Genomic DNA, 20997 nt, shown 5'->3' with positions numbered 1-20997 from the left:
TAGGAGAAACCTCGCGTCAACAGGAAGAACTACACGACCTTCTACTTCCTGGTCAACGTGTGTGTGCCTAAGGTGTGTGCCGGGTGCTGGTGGGCGTAAGCGTAAAACAGGATCCAGGGCACTGCATTTTGCCCCCTGGTGGAGGAGGTTTGTAACTGTCGCTTACTCGCTGATAGATATATCAGAATATGACTGTGTGGAGACTGGAGAGAATGGGAACTCATGTGAAATATTAAAATAAATAGCCTTCGATAGAAACATATAGTCTATAATGTATGTTGCTGTCGGGCAATGGGTGGAAACCTTGTAGCCTATGTCCATAACTGTTCCTTTCTTATTAATATTTGTCACACCCTTTGATCGTGAAAGAACGATGGAACGAGGCAGTTTGTTTCTGGATACTATTACTGGAGGCTTTTATTTATGCCTATATGAATGGCCCAAAGCCTACACGTCAAACTGACAAAAAACACAAAGAATAAATCAAAATTAGCATGAGTACCAAACCAAGCACATAACTGTCTAAATAAATCATAGCGTAATAAACAAATACTCAAAACAAACAAACCTCACTGGCTGCCCATAACTCAAAGGGCAAACCTTGCATTGCGACACGCTCCGTAACAAGTGACTGCTCCCGTCTCAACACTGAAGTGTAACTGACAGACGGAAGCGCCATGATTGTTCTGTGAGGCGCCTATAGTCTACGCCCTATATGTTGACGTAACGGAAATGACGGCATCATATAAGTGAACTTGAAGCCTTATCATTCTAACGATAATGTACATAGTAGATAGATAATATAATGCATAGTAAATAGATAATATAGAAACATAGTAAATAGATAATATAGAAAATATGGCAGCCAAAATATTTGAATGTGAAAATAGAATATCTACAAGCTCACAAAGCATGATGTGATGTATTGTGAGCTTGTAGATCTGCTATTTTCACTACTTATGTGGGGGGGGGGGGGGGGGGGGCAGGCCCTGATTCTGGCATCTGCCAGAGCCAAAACAATAAGAAAGAGTAATAAAAATGACATAGTAGCGTCTTTAGGGCGGTGAAGACCACAAATACCAGGGCTGATTTCCTGTGCCAGTCCGTGCCTGATGTCGGGTGACAACCTCATACTGTATGTCGAAAAGTGTTACTTTTCAGGATAAAAATTCAAAAGCATCATTCTACACAAGCTCAAAACACTTCACTTCAGACTACTTTTGACGCTTTCATGTGATGCTGTACAATTTTCTTTCTCGAAAATAGAAGGTTTCTGGCCAACAGCGACGATATGTATTACACTATATGGCCAAAGGCGTGAGTATGTAATGTTATTGATCTGAAAACTATTTCAAATGCAGATGGGATTCCAATCATTAGCAAATAAATCTTGTTTTTCTCTCTGTCAAACATCTAAAACATGATCCAGCATTATTTTGACCGTGGTCCAGTACATAAATGGAAAGGACAATTAATATTGACAATATTCAATATTGAAGTCAAGAACACAGCATTTTACAAATCAAAATGTATAATACTTTGTGGTAAAATAAAGTATTTCTGAGTAAAAACTATTAATTGTGAGGTGACATAGGCAATGTTTCACTGAGAACCTGACAAAACACTGACGTAGTTTTATATTTCCAGTGTGTACATGAAGGCAACATCAAAAGCATTCATTAACGCCCAAAAGTAGACTCAACTTATTTTCCAACCAATTGTTTGTGCTTAGCAAATAGGCCTACACTACATTTTTCAAATGCAATCTTATTTATATTTTTCAGTGGCGTCCAATATGGTGAAATAGTATGTAAAAGTGAAAAACCCTTTTCACCCAGTGTCAATTATTTAATGTAATCGTGGGCACTACAGTTCCTCTGCCAACCTGGGGGGGCAGCAAACTGACCTCATGCTTCCTTTCTATGCATGGGGAGTCCAAGCAGTTTCCCCGGCCAGACATAGCACGTGGAAGAAACGTTATTCTGGTCAGTTCCTTTCGCCTCCATCAGGCGCCCCGGCTTTTTAAATAAATACAAATATTGGTACATTAAAATCTTTCTGAGGTCTATGAAATGCAAATTCAAAAGTATGTAAAACAAACAGCCAAAATAGCCCGGGTTCATGGATATTATAGTGCATTAAATTAATATGATTATTCCATTTGAAATCTTGACAAATATGGACATGCACATATTATTCTACCAGTAACATATGAGTTGCAAATAAAATACAAAAGGAAATAAAAACCCAATCATTTAATATTCCATTTTCAGATTCTGATTGAACTTGTGGGTGAAATTTGTACAAGCTTCATTTACATTTACATAATTTACAGGTTACAGAAATGATTAAAGAATAAAGAAAGAAAGACATAAGTAAACCAAGTCAGTGTCAAAACATCATGTATGAATGCCACAAACTTCACAGGTAAAGGGTTTTCCCCCTGTATGAATCAACGTGTCTCTTCAGACATTTTCTTTGATTGAACGTTTTGCCACAATATGAACAAAGAAAGCCTTTCTTCCCTGTGTGACTCCTCGTGGAGGTAGTGTTCATGTCTTGAGACATCTTGAAGTCTCCTTCCACATTTTGTGTCTCGTCTGCTCAATTCATGCAGCATGTATGCACTTCAGATTACAAGTTTAAAAAAGAATCCAAATTTGTACATTTCTGTGGCAGAATATTGATTGAAGTATTTCTGAGTAAAACAAATAAAATAATACAATTGTGAGGTAACATAGGTGATGTACTGAAACCTGACAAAACATTGATGTCGTTTTATATTTCTAGTATGTTATGAAGGCAACATCAAAAGCATTCATAAACGCCCAAAAATGGACGAAATCAGTTTGTTTTTGTAGGCAATAACTGAATTAAATAGCTTAAATAGAAACCATCAACCGCAATTGCTGAGCATGTTTGTGCTTTTTAAAAGTAAATACAATGAATGAGCTCATGAAGATGTCATCGTTTACCAATAGTAAACCATGTCGGAACTAAAGCCTGTACCATAAAAATCACACTTGTGTGAAGTGAGGCCTGCCTGACCTTTAGAAGCCTGCACACATGGCAGGGTCATTTCCATTCATTGCAGATTTTCTGCCACTATATATGGTACGAGACATGAGTGCAATGTTATTGTGTAAAACAAAACCAGTCACAATATTTATTGATATTGACCCACATGACATTGCCTGACGTTTTTCAATTTTGGCTGCCACTCTGTTTGTTCAAAGTGCTCTAGACAAACATTACAAGTCTGTCATAAAAGCCAGCCATTCAAGGGCCCTCAAAAAGGATGAGTGAGTCTTTACTTGTCATTGTCATCCTGTATCAGAATGAATGATCATACAATTGTCTGTGTGATGTGTCAACTCAGAAGACTTTCTTGAAAATGCTTAACTAACAACTTAATTTTTCAAAACCTTTTTCCCCACTGCATGAGTTCTCATGTGTCTTTTTACACAAGAATTTTTAATAAAGCCTTTGCCACAAACTCTACAGGTAAAAGGCCTTTCACCTGAATGAATCATCATGTGCTTTTTTCTACTACCCATTTCTTTGAACCCTAGGCCACAAACTGTACAAGTAAAGGGCTTTTCATTTGTATGACTCCTCATGTGTCTATTTAGATCAGACCTTGTAATAAATCCTTTGCCACACACTGTACAGCAAAAGGGTCTTTCCCCTGTATGAAACCTCATGTGTAGATTTAGAGAACTACTTATATTGAAGTCTTTGCCACACACTGCACACATGTAGGGTCTTTCCCCTGTATGAGTCATCATGTGTGTTTTTAGAGCACAACTTTTAATAAAGCCTTTGCCACAAACTCTACAAGTAAAAGACCTTTCACCTGTATGAATCATCATGTGCTTTTTTCTATGACCCATTTCTTTGAACCCTAGGCCACAAACTGTACAAGTAAAGGGCTTTTCATTTGTATGACTCATCTTGTGTCTTTTTAGAACAGACGTTGTAGTAAATCTTTTGCCACACACTGTACAGCAAAAGGGTCTTTCCCCTGTATGAGTCCTCATGTGTACATTTAGACCACTACTTTTAATGAAGTCTTTGCCACACACTGCACACATGTAGGGTTTTTCCCCTGTATGAGTCATCATGTGTGTTTTTAGATCACCATTTAATCTAAAGGCTTTGCCACACACTGTACAATTATAGGGCTTTGGCTTATCGGTATGAATCACCATATGTCTTTTTAGCATGAACATAAGACAAAAGCTTTTGAGACAAACTGAACAAGTAATGGGCTTTTCATTTGTTTGACTTTTCATGTGTATGTTTAGAGCAGACATCGAACGAAAGCCTTTGCCACACACAGTACAGGTAAAGGGTCTTTCCCCTGTATGAATCATTGTGTGTCTCTTCAGTTCAGAGTTTAAAGCTGACTGACCTTCCCTGGTCTCCGGCCAGTCATCACTGTCTTCAGCGTCAGATTCAGAAGAGTCTGAGAGGAGATGGTCTGTTCCACAGTCCTCTACATCAGCTTGTGTTTTCACATGTTCAGCTGAGGTGCTGGATAGAGACTCCATCTCTCTATTGTCACCATCACCTTGACTTTTCTCTTCAGTGTCAGATTCAGAACAGTGTGCAGAGAGTAGCTCTTCATCACTAGTCGGTTGTGATCGTACCCAGCCTCCTATATAAGCTTGCGTTTTCATGTGTTCCGTTGAGGTACCGGCTACAGGCTCTGTCTCTCTGTTGCCATCACCATGTATCTGTGGAGGTTGTGGTTCAGCACAAACCTCCTCTGTGGGGGCGAGGAAGTAAAAAAAAAAAGAAGAAATTAGGAAAAAAGGAGATTGTTTTTCATTGACATTTTCTGTCTTTCTTTCTTCCAGTCGGTTGCCATAGACTTATCGGTCGGGTCATTTAAAACACAGCAGCTCGAACAAAGTGGTCCATGGAGGATGACACGGGAGGGGATTTTCACTCCTGTCCCTTCTAGGGCTGACCCAAAAAAAATGGATTAATCGACGTTCAATCGATACGCACGGGAATCGATTTTTAAATTTTGAATCGAATAGTCATTAAAAAAGAAGTGGCCGCTTTTGGTCCGCGAGACGGCCCCATTTGGTCCGCGAGCCATGCTTGCGCCTCGCAGCACCTCGCAACGCCTCCTCTTTCCCCGTGTTTGTTAACAACAAGGAAGTCAACTGAACAAGTGCAGCTGCAGTCCCAGGAGGCAGGAAAAATAAATCGAAAGTGTGGTTGCATTTTAAAATACCCTATTTGAATAAAGGTTGTAGGCTACACGAGAGTGAAAATGACCGCTGGGAAAATCCCTAATTGAGAGTGTAGGCAAGCGCACCACAACTCAGTGGACATTAAATATAGGCTACCATGTTTGATAAGTCATATAAAAACATTACTTACACGAAAATGAAAATATAAACTTCACAGATTATAGATCACTTGGAATTATAACAATCTGTTGAGTATTGCCTGAATAATGCCACTATTAAATCCCAACTTTTATCGATGCGCCATTGCGCTGAGAACCTTGTGGAGCCTGGCGGTGTACATTATACTTGCGAGGACCTGCTTGGATTCACATGGTGAGTGCGCTCAGTGCGCGCACCGAAAATTCAAAGATCTGCAATCTCATGCGCTGCGTTGTGCATATTGGCCGAGTATAATGGCACTAATTAAACTAGGCCTATAGATTTATTTTGGCGATGCGGAGAATTGATTTTGCCGTTGCCAGCGATATCTTTTTTTTTTGTCTGAAGACTGACCTGTTCCATCACTGTGAACTCCCATACAGCAGAGCAGCTCCTACAGACCCAGACCAAAACACCTTTTCTCTTTGGCATTTAATTGCACCTGATCGTATTATTGTAATTATGTAGCCTATACTATTTGCCTGTGTTTTTTCTTTTAATTATGCAATTATTTGTGCGCCGATGGTGATGCTCCACTTGTTTCAGCCTGTAGGCCTACAGCACTTTGGTCAGCTTTTATTGTTTTAAATGTGCTATATAAATAAAGTTTGATTTAGGCCTATATTGGAGCAGGTGCTGGCAAATAACAAATTACTGTAATGCCATGCAGTGGAGTTGCGCAAATGTCAACTCAATTAGCAAGCGGAGCTGCTCTCATGCACTCTGCACTGCAGTCTGCAGCACAATGACTGCAGATCTCTTCTTAAAGTTTACTTATTATGGTTTACTTTCAACCATATACAATAATATGATTGACAAACCTTTTATTATAATTCTTCATCGACCAACAGCGCATGCAGCATGACTATGAGGTAATTTAACTATGTGGGATTTCTCCATCGGCATCGCATGTCGATAAACAATGGGATTTCACTAGTGGCATTATTCAGGCAATACTCAGATTGTTATAATTCCAAGTGATCTATAATCTGTGAAGTTTATATATTTTTTCCCATACGCACAGTCGCACACTCACAGTCACATTAACTTTATGATCAATCAAATCAACCGTGGTTGATTTTATTTCTGACAAGTGTCAGGCTTGAAGAGTTCATTCATGTTACCGTTCGTTTACAATTGACAGAGGAGTTTGGATTATATATATTTTTTATTTGATGGAGAGGTAATGCCTGTTTTAGGCAGTTGACTTGTTACGGTCGGATGTTTTATTAAGCCTAATTATTTGTGCGTCACTGCTTTCATGAAGGCTGCAACAGTTGTTGCTTATTGTTTAAAATAAATGAGACCAATCCAAGCATGCCTTTCTCTCCGCTATATCGTTGTTTAAGCCAAAGAGTCACTGCTCGCATCGCGCGCCTGGCGCATTGCGTGTGTGTCCGTCGTCACACACGCACGTTAGAAACAGCAGGCTTTCTATTCCCAAGTTAACATGCTATTATGGAAGGCATTGTTCTTGCATTAACAATGTGGGTGCCGGGGAATATTTCAGAATAATGGCGATAAGAGTGCCAAGCAGATGCAGATCCTTTACTACATCGCCGTCGGTAAACATCAAACGGATGTGCAGAGGCACGTAGAGTAAATGGGGAGACACCTAGGAGACACAAGAACATGCAAACTCCACACAGAAGGGGCCTTTTGCCTACCCCACTTTGGGTATGGGCACTGATGATGCGGAGGAGAGAACACGCCCCCAGCACACTCAGCGCTCATCAAAGTGAACGAACCCAGGACCTTCTAGCTGTGAGGCGACAGCCGTGACAGCCTCACAGCTGTGCCCCCCACCCGCCCTTCTCAAACATATTCACATACATGTATAACACAGATAGTATTTTTTTCTTTCTCACCTGTCTTCTTTTCTTTTGACCTTTTATTTATTTCTATTTCTTTCTTCTTTTTTCCGCCAATTCCTCCACCTACGTCACCAAAACAAAAACAAAAGAACCAACTTGATGCAATGTGAAGTTATTGATACCTTGTACAGGCTTTAGTTTAGACATACTATTGGTCCGACTGTCATTAGACCGACAACCTACCTCAAACCCTAACCTAACCCTAACCGCAAGCACGGGAGCAGCGCATGTTCACATGCATATCCGACCGTTGTTTCCGCGCTCAGTGCGCGCACCGAAAATTCAAAGATCTGCAATCTCATGCGCTGCGTTGTGCATATAGGCTGAGTATAATGGCATGAATTAAACTAGGCCTATAGATTTATTTTGGCGATGCGGAGAATTGATTTTGCCGTTGCCAGCGATATCTTTTTTTTTTTTCTTGTCCGAAGACTGACCTGTTCCATCACTGTGAACTCCCATACAGCAGAGCAGCTCCTACAGACCCAGACCAAAACACCTTTTCTCTTTGGCATTTAATTGCACCTGATCCTATTATTGTAATTATGTAGCCTATACTATTTGCCTGTGTTTTTTCTTTTAATTATGTTTTTTTTTGTGCGCCAATGGTGATGCTCCACTTGTTTCAGCCTGTAGGCCTACAGCACTTTGGTCAGCTTTTATTGTTTTAAATGGGCTATATAAATAAAGTTTGATTTAGGCCTATATTGGAGCAGGTGATGGCAAATAACTAATTACTGTAATGCCATGCAGTGGAGTTGCGCAAATGTCAACTCAATTAGCAAGCGGAGCTGCTCTCATGCACTCTGCACTGCAGTCTGCAGCACAATGACTGCAGATCTCTTCTTAAAGTTTACTTATTATGGTTTACTTTCAACCATAAACCATAATATGATTGACAAACCTTTTATTATAATTCTTCGTCGACCAACAGCGCATGCAGCATGACTATGAGGTAATTTAACTATGTGGGATTTCTCCATCGGCATCGCATGTCGATAAACAATGGGATTTCACTAGTGGCATTATTCAGGCAATACTCAGATTGTTATAATTCCAAGTGATCTATAATCTGTGAAGTTTATATATTTTTTCCCATACGCACACTCACAGTCACATTAACTTTATGATCAATCAAATCAACCGTGGTTGATTTTATTTCTGACAAGTGTCAGGCTTGAAGAGTTCATTCATGTTACCGTTCGTTTACAATTGACAGAGGAGTTTGGATTATATATATTTTTATTTGATGGAGAGGTAATGCCTGTTTCAGGCAGTTGACTTGTTACGGTCGGATGTTTTATTAAGCCTAATTATTTGTGCGTCACTGCTTTCATGAAGGCTGCAACAGTTGTTGCTTATTGTTTAAAATAAATGAGACCAATCCAAGCATGCCTTTCTCTCCGCTATATCGTTGTTTAAGCCAAAGAGTCAATGCTTGCACAAATACGGAATCGAAGGTCAGCCATAGTCCCTTCTCACTCCCACAGAAATAAATCCTGTCCTGTCCCACTCCCGGATAGGGAAAACACTTCCCCACCCTTTTTATTAAGGCTAGGCGAATGGTAAAAATAAGGATTTGTGAGCGGTGCCAAGCTCTCCCAAGAGTGTCTGTGATAATATGGTAGAATTTCTGTCTGCTCGCTGTGTGTCTCAGAAGAGTGCTGTGGACAGTTCATAGATCTTCCTACCAGTGACATCATCGATGGTGAATCCAAGCTATTAGAAACAGCAGGCTTTCTATTCCCAAGTTAACATGCTATTATGGAAGGCATTGTTCTTGCATTAACAATGTGGGTGCCGGGGAATATTTCAGAATAATGGCGATAAGAGTGCCAAGCAGATGCAGATCATTTACTACATCGCCGTCGTTAAACATCAAACGGATGTGCAGAGGCAGCGTAGAGTAAATGGGGAGACACGAGAACATGCAAACTCCACACAGAAGGGGCCTTTTGCCTACCCCACTTTGGGTATGGGCACTGATGATGCGGAGGAGAGAACACGCCCCCAGCACACTCAGCGCTCATCAAAGTGATCGAACCCAGGACCTTCTAGCTGTGAGGCGACAGCCTCACAGCTGTGCCCCCCACCCGCCCTTGAAACATATTAACATACATGTATAACACAGATAGTATTTTTTTCTTTCTCACCTGTCTTCTTTTCTTTTGACCTTTTATTTATTTCTTTCTTCTTTTTTCCGCCAATTCCTCCACCTACGTCACCAAAACAAAAACAAAAGAACCAACTTGATGCAATGTGAAGTTATTGATACCTTGTACAGGCTTTAGTTTAGACATACTATTGGTCCGACTGTCATTAGACCGACAACCTACCTCAAACCCTAACCTAACCCTAACCGCAAGCACGGGAGCAGCGCATGTTCACATGCATATCCGACCGTTGTTTCCGCATGTCGGTCCGTTGGTGTGTCTAATCTGCATGTGCATCCCATTGATACCATTACCAGCAAAAATAAGGACTAGGAAAGGAACTATGTTTACCCAGGGTAACTGGACTAAGCTCAAGAAATTGTTTACAGCCATGCTGCAAATAGAGCATTTCATTGTAGAGGTTCAATGCCTTGTTCAAGGGCACTTCAGCGGTGGTCATTTTAACGTGCCGGTCCGGGGATACGAACTAGCGACCTTCCGATATCAAGACCGCTCCGCAAACCGTTCGGCCACCGCTGCCTATTCCACTAGTCCACTTGAGAGTGTTAAATGGAACCAAATGAACCCTCACAGGTTAATTGGTTCCATTTAACACTCTCAAGAGTTAAATTTGTTAAAACATCTGCATTATTACTTAATTTACAGAATGTAGAGACGTTTGCCTGTTATCTCACCTAACAGTTTAAAACCACTGCTATATTTATTTATTTATTTATTTATTTGACAGGGACAAAGCGCATTAATCAACATGTCAGTTTTCACATCAATGTAAATGGGCCAGAGTTAGCCGAAGCTAAATTTCATCTGTAGTCCCTGGGCAGGCTCTTAAAAAATGAATGAATGATAAAAAAGAAGAACAAAGTGTAGGGCGCCTGCACACAACACCATGCGTTGATGCCATGTGTGCATATGTGCAAGCACCCAACACTACGTCCATACAAAACACAATACAATACAGATAAAAAGAAGGACAAAGTGTAGTGTGCCTGCACACAACACCATGCGTTGATGCCATGTGTGCATATGTGCAAGCACCCAACACTACGTCCATACAAAAACACAATACAGTACAGGAACAGATCGACATGGTACAGGGGACAGAACAACGGCAAGTGAAGTGAGAAATGACACCGGTGATGAATACTAAATAGTGCTGATGTAGTAGTGCTATAGATAGATCAGGGGTAAGCAAAGTAGCACAGGTGCCAACATTGGCACAGGGGAGGGTGATCACTGGCACTGATTGGCATAAGTGTGTGCCACTTTAAACTAGACGCGATGTGAGCTTGTAGATCTGCTATTTTCAAAAAAACAATCACAAATCTTGAATGGGGGTTCCTCCATGTCACAACATATTTTCAGATGGTCCGTGGCCAACAACACACACACACACACACACACACACACACGGTCATAGGCCTACCTGCCGTGTAGCCCAAACATTTAGACTCTCGTAGAGGTTTTTTCTGCGTCAAACAATTACACACCGTGGGAATTTTCAATAAAAAAAGGTATTTTAATCCACTCTGTCTCGGAAACCCCCATTGTAAATGCGCAACAGAACATTGGCCACGCCAGGGTTCTCTTGCGCATTTACAATGGAGAGAAAACCAAGATGGCCGCCAGATTCCGAGACAGAGTGGATTAAAATACGTTTTTTTATTAAAACCTACGGTCCTACGGTGTGTAATTGTTTGACGCACACCCACCGGACAAGTGGGGCAAACGAAAAAGCAGCTTAGATTTTACATTTGTACAAGGTTACGCCAGGGCTCCACTGGGCGCGTCTGCGTCGCGTCAGCGTCACCGTCACAGAATGTTCCCTTTTTAATCAATGAAGGGTGGCTCCACTGCCCGCGTTGCGCGTGCGTGCGTCACCATTAAAATCGTCAGAATCGAAAAAAAACCTCAAAGAGATTCTAAATGTTTGGGCTACCTGCAGTGTGTAGAACGGTGTTGTGCAATGTCTCCATCTCTCTTTGGAAAAGGCTAAACATGAACTGTGTGGCCGCACTGAGGCGCACCAACACAAACATTCTGACCCGAACAAAATCACCCACCGCTTGTGTGTTTCTCCATCTGCTCTCCCACCGACGACATGTGTCCGTCTATCTCCAGCCGTACAGACTCCATTTGACTCGTGCTACCTCCTCTATGAGACATTTAAACTGCTTTAACGAGACATTTTGGCATCCTTTGTTGTGAGACCGTCTTCGTTTAGGTCGGGAGATACCTCGCGTCAACAGGAAGAACTACACAATCTTCTACTTCCTGGTCAACGTGTGTGTGTCGCGTATGCGTAAAACAGGATCCAGGGCCCTGCATTTCGCCCCCTGGTGGAGGAGGTGTGTAACTTTCGGTGAGTAGCTGATAGATATATCAGACAATGACTGTGTGGAGAGAATGTGAACTCATGTAAAATATTAAAATAAATAGCCTTCGATAGAAGGCTATTTATGTAAAGCATGATGTGATGTATTGTGAGCTTATAGATCTGATATTTTCACTACTTTTGTGTGACACTCTTGTATGATGAAGTAGAACATTAAGTCATATGTCGGGCAGGCCCGGATTGGACAGCCTGGCAATTCTGGCATCTGCCAAAAGGACAGGCCAGTCACGGGGCCGGGGCTGAGCCAAAACAATAAGAAAGAGTAATAAAAAAAAGGACATAGTAGCATCTTTTGGCCGGTGAAGACCACAAATGCCAGGGCTGATTTCATGTCCAAAAGTGTTACTTTTCAGGATAGAAATTCAAAAGCATCATTCTACACAAGCTCAAAACACTTCACTTCAAGCTACTTTTGACGCTTTTATGTGATGCTGTAGCCTACAACATTTTTTTTCGAAGATAAAAGGTTTCTGGCCAACAGCGACGATAATTACACTATGGCCAAAGGCGTGAGTATGTAGGCTAATGTTATTGATCTGAAAACTATTTTAAATGCAGATGGGATTCTAATCATTAATAATCAATAGTGCAAATAAATATTATTTTTTTTCTCTCTCTGTCAAACATGCTCCACCATTATTTTGACCTTGGTCCAGTACATAAATGGAAAGGACAATTAATATTGACCATGAGACACTATTCAATATTGAAGTCAAGAACACAGCATTTTACAAATCAAAATGTATAATGCTTTGTGGTAAAATAAAGTATTTCTGAGTAAAAACTATTAATTGTGAGGCAACATAGGCAATGTTTCACTGAGAACCTGACAAAACACTGACGTAGTTTTATATTTCCAGTGTGTACATGAAGGCAACATCAAAAGCATTCATTAACGCCAAAAAGTAGACTCAACTTATTTTCCAACCAATTGTTTGTGCTTAGCAAATAGGCCTATACTACATTTTTCAGTGGCGTCCAATATGGTGAAATAGTATGTAAAAGTGAAAAACCCTTTTCACCCAGTGTCAATTATTTAATGTAATCGTGGGCACTACAGTTCCTCTGCCAACCTGGGGGGCCAGCAAACTGACCTCATGCTTCCTTTCTATGCATGGGGAGTCCAAGCAGTTTCACCGGCCAGACGTAGCGCGTGGAAGAAACGTTATTCTGGTCAGTTCCTTTCGCCTCCATCAGGCGCCCCGGCTTTTTAAATAAATAAAAATATTGGTACATTAAAATCTTTCTATGAGGTCTATGAAAGGCAAATTCAAAAGTATGTAAAACAAACAAACAAAATAGCCCGGGTTCATGGATATTATAGTGCATTAAATTAATATGATTATTCCATTTGAAATCTTGACAAATATGGACATGCACATATTATTCTACCAGTAACATGAGTTGCAAATAAAATACAAAAGGAAATAAAAACCCAATCATATAATATTCCATTATCAGATTCTGATTGAACATAATTTACAGGTTACAGAAATGATTAAAGAATAAAGAAAGAAAGACATAAGTAAACCAAGTCAGTGTCAAAACATCATGTATGAATTCAAATCCATTGGCCTAAAAAAAGGATTTCTATGAGTGACACTTCTGCTTTAGTATCTATGATTTTTCGTTGTCATCCTGGATTAGAATGATCATTTGTCATGTGTGAGTCTTTGAAAATAAAAGTGTTTATTAATGTGTTTAACAACTTCTACTCTATATAACTTGAATACATTATTGTCGCAGTATTCAGATGCCACACATTTGCCACACATGAAAACTACATGTATTTTCCAACTGCATGAGTTCTCATGTGTCTTTTTAGATCACCCTTTTGATATAACTTTTGCCACAAACTGTACAAGTAAAGGACTTTTCCCCTGTATGGGTCCTCATGTGTCTATTTAGACTGTGCTTTCGACTAAAGTCCTTGCCACAAATTCTACAACTAAAGGGCTTTTCACCTGTATAAGTCAACATGTGTCTTTTTCTATTGTCCATTCAACTGAACTATAGCCTTTGCCACAAACTGTACAAGTAAAGGGCTTTCATTTGTATGGCTCCTCATGTGTCTTTTTAGATCAGATGTTAAAATAAAGCTTTTGCCACACACTGTACAGCAAAAGGGTCTTTCCTCTGTGTGAGACCTCATGTGTTTTTAGATCACCGTTTAAAATAAAGGCTTTGCCACACACTGTACAATTATAGGGTTTTGGCTTTTTATCGGTATGAATCAATGTCTTTTTATGACAAAAGCTTTTTAGACAAACTGTACAAGTAATGGGCCTTTCATTTGTTTGACTCCTCATGTGAAAGTTTAGAGCAGACGTCGAACCAAAGCCTTTGCCACACACAGTACAGGTAAAGGGTCTTTCCCCTGTATGAATCCTCATGTGTGTTTTTAGATGAGACGCTGAACTAAGGCATTTGCCACACTGTGCAGGTAAAGGGTCTTTCTCTTAGTTATCTCTTCTTTTATACTACCAGTTTGACTTAAGCTTTTGCCAATAATTTTAGAACTAAAGGGCATACATTCAAATAACGCCTTTGCCACAAACTTCACAGGTAAAGGGTTTTTCCCCTGTATGAATCAACGTGTGTCTCTTCAGACATTTTCTTTGATTGAACGTTTTGCCACAATATGAACAAAGAAAGCCTTTCTTCCCTGTCTGACTCCTCGTGGAGGTAGTGTTCATGTATTGAGACATCTTGAAGTCTCCTTCCACATTTTGTGTCTCGTCTGCTCAATTCATGCAGCATGTATGCACTTCAGATTACAAGTCAAGAACACATCCTTTTAAAAGAAAATCCAAATTTGTACATTTCTGTGGCAGAATATTGATTGAAGTATTTCTGAGTAAAACAAATAAAATAATACAATTGTGAGGTAACATAGGCGATGTACTGAAACCTGACAAAACATTGATGTAGTTTTATATTTCTAGTATGTTATGAAGGCAACATCAAAAGCATTCATAAACGCCCAAAAATGGATGAAATCAGTTTGTTTTTGTAGGCAATAACTGAATTAAATAGCTTAAATAGAAACCATCAACCGCAATTGCTGAGCATGTTTGTGCTTTTTAAAAGTAAATACAATGAATGAGCTCATGAAGATGTCATCGTTTACCAATAGTAAACCAATAGTATGTCGGAACTAAAGCCTGTACCATAATAATCACACTTGTGTGAAGTGAGGCCTGCCTGACCTTTAGAAGCCTGCACACATGGCAGGGTCATTTCCATTCATTGCAGATTTTCTGCCACTATATACGGCACGAGACATGAGTGCAATGTTATTGTGTAAAACAAAACCAGTCACAATATCTATTGATATAGACCCACATGACATTGCCTGACGTTTTTCAATTTTGGCTGCCACTCTGTTTGTTCAAAGTGCTCTAGACAAACATTACAAGTCTGTCATAAAAGCCAGCCATTCGAGGGCCCTCAAAAATGATGAGTGAGTCTTTACTTGTCATTGTCATCCTGTATCAGAATGAATGATCATACAATTGTCTGTGTGATGTGTCAACTCAGAAGACTTTCTTGAAAATGCTTAACTAACAACTTCATTTTTCAAAACCTTTTTCCCCACTGCATGAGTTCTCATGTGTCTTTTTAGACAGATTTTTTTAATAAAGCCTTTGCCACAAACTCTACAAGTAACAGGCCTTTCACCTGAATGAATCATCATGTGCCTTTTTCTACTACGCATTTCCTTGAACCCTTTGCCACAAACTGTACAAGTAAAGGGCTTTTCATTTGTATGACTCCTCATGTGTCCTTTTAGAGCAGACGTTGTAAAAAATCTTTTGCCACACACTGTACAGCAAAAGGGTCTTTCCCCTGTATGAGTCCTCATGTGTACATTTAGATAACTACTAGTATTGAAGTATTTGCCACACACTGCACACATGTAGGGTTTTTCCCCTGTATGTGTCATCATGTGTGTTTTTAGAGCACAACTTTTAATAAAGCCTTTGCCACAAACTCTACAAGTAACAGACCTTTCACCTGTATGAATCATCATGTGCTCTTTTATACGACGCATTTCACTGAACCCTAGGCCACAAACTGTACAAGTAAAGGGCTTTTCATTTGTATGACTCCTCATGTGTCTTTTTAGATCAGACGTTGTAGTAAATCTTTTGCCACACACTGTACAGCAAAAGGGTCTTTCCCCTGTATGAGTCCTCATGTGTACATTTAGACCACTACTTTTAATGAAGTCTTTGCCACACACTGCACACATGTAGGGTTTTTCCCCTGTATGAGTCATCATGTGTGTTTTTAGATCACCATTTAATCTAAAGGCTTTGCCACACACTGTACAATTATAGGGCTTTGGCTTATCGGTATGAATCACCATATGTCTTTTTAGCATGAACATATGACAAAAGCTTTTGAGACAAACTGAACAAGTAATGGGCTTTTCATTTGTTTGACTTTTCATGTGTATGTTTAGAGCAGACATCGAACGAAAGCCTTTGCCACACACAGTACAGGTAAAGGGTCTTTCCCCTGTATGAATCATTGTGTGTCTCTTCAGTTCAGAGTTTAAAGCTGACTGACCTTCCCTGGTCTCCGGCCAGTCATCACTGTCTTCAGCGTCAGATTCAGAAGAGTCTGAGAGGAGATGGTCTGTTCCACAGTCCTCTACATCAGCTTGTGTTTTCACATGTTCAGCTGAGGTGCTGGATAGAGACTCCATCTCTCTATTGTCACCATCACCTTGACTTTTCTCTTCAGTGTCAGATTCAGAACAATGTGAAGAGGGTAGCTGGTCATCACTAGTGGGTTGTTCAGTTGAGGTACTGGCTACAGGCTCTGTCTCTCTGTTGCCATCACCATGTATCTGTGGAGGTTGTGGTTCAGCACAAACCTCCTCTGTGGGGGCGAGGAAGTAAAAAAAAAAAGAAGAAATTAGGAAAAAAGGAGATTGTTTTTCATTGACATTTTCTGTCTTTCTTTCTTCCAGTCGGTTGCCATAGACTTATCGGTCGGGTAATTTAAAACACAGCAGCTCGAACAAAGTGGTCCATGGAGGATGACACGGGAGGGGATTTTCACTCCTATCCCTTCTAGGGCTGACCCAAAAAAAATGGATTAATCGACGTTCAATCGATACGCACGGGAATCGATTTTTTAATTTTGAATCGAATAGTCATTAAAAAAGAAGTGGCCGCTTTTGGTCCGCGAGACGGCCCCATTTGGTCCGCGAGCCATGCTTGCGCCTCGCAGCACCTCGCAACGCCTCCTCTTTCCCCGTGTTTGTTAACAACAAGGAAGTCAACTGAACAAGTGCAGCTGCAGTCCCAGGAGGCAGGAAAAATAAATCGAAAGTGTGGTTGCATTTTAAAATACCCTATTTGAATAAAGGTTGTAGGCTACACGAGAGTGAAAATGACCGCTGGGAAAATCCCTAATTGAGAGTGTAGGCAAGCGCACCACAGCTCAGTGGACATTAAATATAGGCTACCATGTTTGATAAGTCATATAAAAACATTACTTACACGAAAATGAAAATATAAACTTCACAGATTATAGATCACTTGGAATTATAACAATCTGTTGAGTATTGCCTGAATAATGCCACTATTAAATCCCAACTTTTATCGATGCGCCATTGCGCTGAGAACCTTGTGGAGCCTGGCGGTGTACATTATACTTGCGAGGACCTGCTTGGATTCACATGGTGAGTGCGCTCAGTGCGCGCACCGAAAATTCAAAGATCTGCAATCTCATGCGTTGCTTTGTGCATATTGGCCGAGTATAATGGCACGAATTAAACTAGGCCTATAGATTTATTTTGGCGATGCGGAGAATTGATTTTGCCGTTGCCAGCGATATCTTTTTTTTTTCTTGTCTGAAGACTGACCTGTTCCATCACTGTGAACTCCCATACAGCAGAGCAGCTCCTACAGACCCAGACCAAAACACCTTTTCTCTTTGGCATTTAATTGCACCTGATCGTATTATTGTAATTATGTAGCCTATACTATTTGCCTGTGTTTTTAATTATGCTTTTTTTTGTGCGCCAATGGTGATGCTCCACTTGTTTCAGCCTGTAGGCCTACAGCACTTTGGTCAGCTTTTATTGTTTTAAATGTGCTATGTAAATAAAGTTTGATTTAGGCCTATATTTTCAGCAGGTGCTGGCAAATCACTAATTACTGTAATGCCATGCAGTGGAGTTGCGCAAATGTCAACTCAATTAGCAAGCGGAGCTGCTCTCATGCACTCTGCAGCACAATGACTGCAGATCTCTTCTTAAAGTTTACTTATTATGGTTTACTTTCAACCATAAACCATAATATAATTGACAAACCTTGGATTATAATTCTTCATCGACCAACAGCGCATGCAGCATGACTATGAGGTAATTTAACTATGTGGGATTTCTCCATCGGCATCGCATGTCGATAAACAATGGGATTTCACTAGTGGCATTATTCAGGCAATACTCAGATTGTTATAATTCCAAGTGATCTATAATCTGTGAAGTTTATATATTTTTTCCCATACGCACACAGTCACATTAACTTTATGATCAATCAAATCAACCGTGGTTGATTTTATTTCTGACAAGTGTCAGGCTTGAAGAGTTCATTCATGTTACCGTTCGTTTACAATTGACAGAGGAGTTTGGATTATATTTTTTTTTATTTGATGGAGAGGTAATGCCTGTTTCAGGCAGTTTACTTGTTACGGTCGGATGTTTTATTAAGCCTAATTATTTGTGCGTCACTGCTTTCATGAAGGCAACAGATGTTGCTTATTGTTTAAAATAAATGAGACCAATCCAAGCATGCCTTTCTCTCCGCTATATCGTTGTTTAAGCCAAAGAGTCAATGCTCGCACAAATACGGAATCGAAGGTCAGCCCTAGTCCCTTCTCACTCGCACAGAAATAAATCCTGTCCCGTCCCACTCCCGGATAGGGAAAACACTTCCCCACCCTTTTTATTAAGGCTAGGCGAATGGTAAAAATAAGGATTTGTGAGCGGTGCCAAGCTCTCCCAAGAGTGTCTGTGATAATATGGTAGAATTTCTGTCTGCTCGCTGTGTGTCTCAGAAGAGTGCTGTGGACAGTTCATAGATCATAGACCAGTGACATCATCGATGGTGAATCCAAGCTATTAGAAACAGCAGGCTTTCTATTCCCAAGTTAACATGCTATTATGGAAGGCATTGTTCTTGCATTAACAATGTGGGTGCCGGGGAATATTTCAGAATAATGGCGATAAGAGTGCCAAGCAGATGCAGATCCTTTACTACATCGCCGTCGTTAAACATCAAACGGATGTGCAGAGGCAGCGTAGAGTAAATGAGGAGACACGAGAACATGCAAACTCCACACAGAAGGGGCCTTTTGCCTACCCCACTTTGGGTATGGGCACTGATGATGCGGAGGAGAGAACACGCCCCCAGCACACTCAGCGCTCATCAAAGTGATCGAACCCAGGACCTTCTAGCTGTGAGGCTGTCGCCCCCCACCCGCCCTTCTCAAACATATTAACATACATGTATAACACAGATAGTATTTTTTTTCTTTCTCACCTGTCTTCTTTTCTTTTGACCTTTTATTTATTTCTATTTCTTTCTTCTTTTTTCCGCCAATTCCTCCACCTACGTCACCAAAACAAAAACAAAAGAACCAACTTGATGCAATGTGAAGTTATTGATACCTTGTACAGGCTTTAGTTTAGACATACTATTGGTCCGACTGTCATTAGACCGACAACCTACCTCAAACCCTAACCTAACCCTAACCGCAAGCACGGGAGCAGCGCATGTTCACATGCATATCCGACCGTTGTTTCCGCGCTCAGTGCGCGCACCGAAAATTCAAAGATCTGCAATCTCATGCGCTGCGTTGTGCATATTGGCTGAGTATAATGGCACGAATTAAACTAGGCCTATAGATTTATTTTGGCGATGCGGAGAATTGATTTTGCCGTTGCCAGCGATATCTTTTTTTTTTCTTGTCTGAAGACTGACCTGTTCCATCACTGTGAACTCCCATACAGCAGAGCAGCTCCTACAGACCCAGACCAAAACACCTTTTCTCTTTGGCATTTAATTGCACCTGATCCTATTATTGTAATTATGTAGCCTATACTATTTGCCTAAATAAATGGGGAGACACGAGAACATGCAAACTCCACACAGAAGGGGCCTTTTGCCTACCCCACTTTGGGTATGGGCACTGATGATGCGGAGGAGAGAACACGCCCCCAGCACACTCAGCGCTCATCGAAGTGATCGAACCCAGGACCTTCTAGCTGTGAGGCGACAGCCTCACAGCTGTGCCCCCCACCCGCCCTTGAAACATATTAACATACATGTATAACACAGATAGTATTTTTTTCTTTCTCACCCGTCTTCTTTTCTTTTGACCTTTTATTTATTTCTTTCTTCTTTTTTCCGCCAATTCCTCCACCTACGTCACCAAAACAAAAACAAAAGAACCAACTTGATGCAATGTGAAGTTATTGATACCTTGTACAGGCTTTAGTTTAGACATACTATTGGTCCGACTGTCATTAGACCGACAACCTACCTCAAACCCTAACCTAACCCTAACCGCAAGCACGGGAGCAGCGCATGTTCACATGCATATCCGACCGTTGTTTCCGCATGTCGGTCCGTTGGTGTGTCTAATCTGCATGTGCATCCCATTGATACCATTACCAGCAAAAATAAGGACTAGGAAAGGAACTATGTTTACCCAGGGTAACTGGACTAAGCTGAAGAACTTGTTTACAGCCATGCCCTGCAAATAGAGCATTTCATTGTAGAGGTTCAATGCCTTGTCCAAGGGCACTTCAGCGGTGGTCATTTTAACGTGCCGGTCCGGGGATACGAACTAGCGACCTTCCGATATCAAGACCGCTCCGCAAACCTTTCGGCCACCGCTGCCTATTCCACTAGTCCACTTGAGAGTGTTAAATGGAACCAAATGAACCCTCACAGGTTAATTGGTTCCATTTAACACTCTCAAGAGTTACATTTGTTAAAACATCTGCATTATTACTTAATTTACAGAATGTAGAGACGTTTGCCTGTTATCTCACCTAACAGTTTAAAACCACTGCTATAGATAGATCAGGGGTAAGCAAAGTAGCACAGGTGCCAACATTGGCACAG

The 20997-nt window shown here is 40.7% G+C and overlaps 2 long non-coding RNA genes across 2 annotated transcripts; both read right to left on the bottom strand.

Moving 5' to 3' along the window:
* Positions 1-2254: 2254 nt before the first annotated feature.
* On the bottom strand, positions 2255-11681 carry LOC308336113. Its single transcript, XR_013966115.1, has 4 exons — positions 11514-11681; positions 9433-9495; positions 7274-7342; positions 2255-4771 (listed from the first exon to the last, which is right to left on the bottom strand). It is a non-coding gene; the product is annotated as an uncharacterized lncRNA (long non-coding RNA).
* A 4036-nt stretch (positions 11682-15717) lies between these two features.
* Positions 15718-20286, bottom strand: LOC308336829. Its single transcript, XR_013966192.1, has 3 exons — positions 20228-20286; positions 19408-19476; positions 15718-16735 (listed from the first exon to the last, which is right to left on the bottom strand). It is a non-coding gene; the product is annotated as an uncharacterized lncRNA (long non-coding RNA).
* Between the last annotated feature and the right edge of the window lie 711 nt (positions 20287-20997).

Source organism: Protomyctophum bolini, assembly GCF_963924005.1.
Source record: "Protomyctophum bolini genome assembly, chromosome: 21".
Classification (NCBI taxonomy): domain Eukaryota; kingdom Metazoa; phylum Chordata; class Actinopteri; order Myctophiformes; family Myctophidae; genus Protomyctophum; species Protomyctophum bolini.
This window is presented reverse-complemented; position numbering and strand designations above follow the sequence as displayed.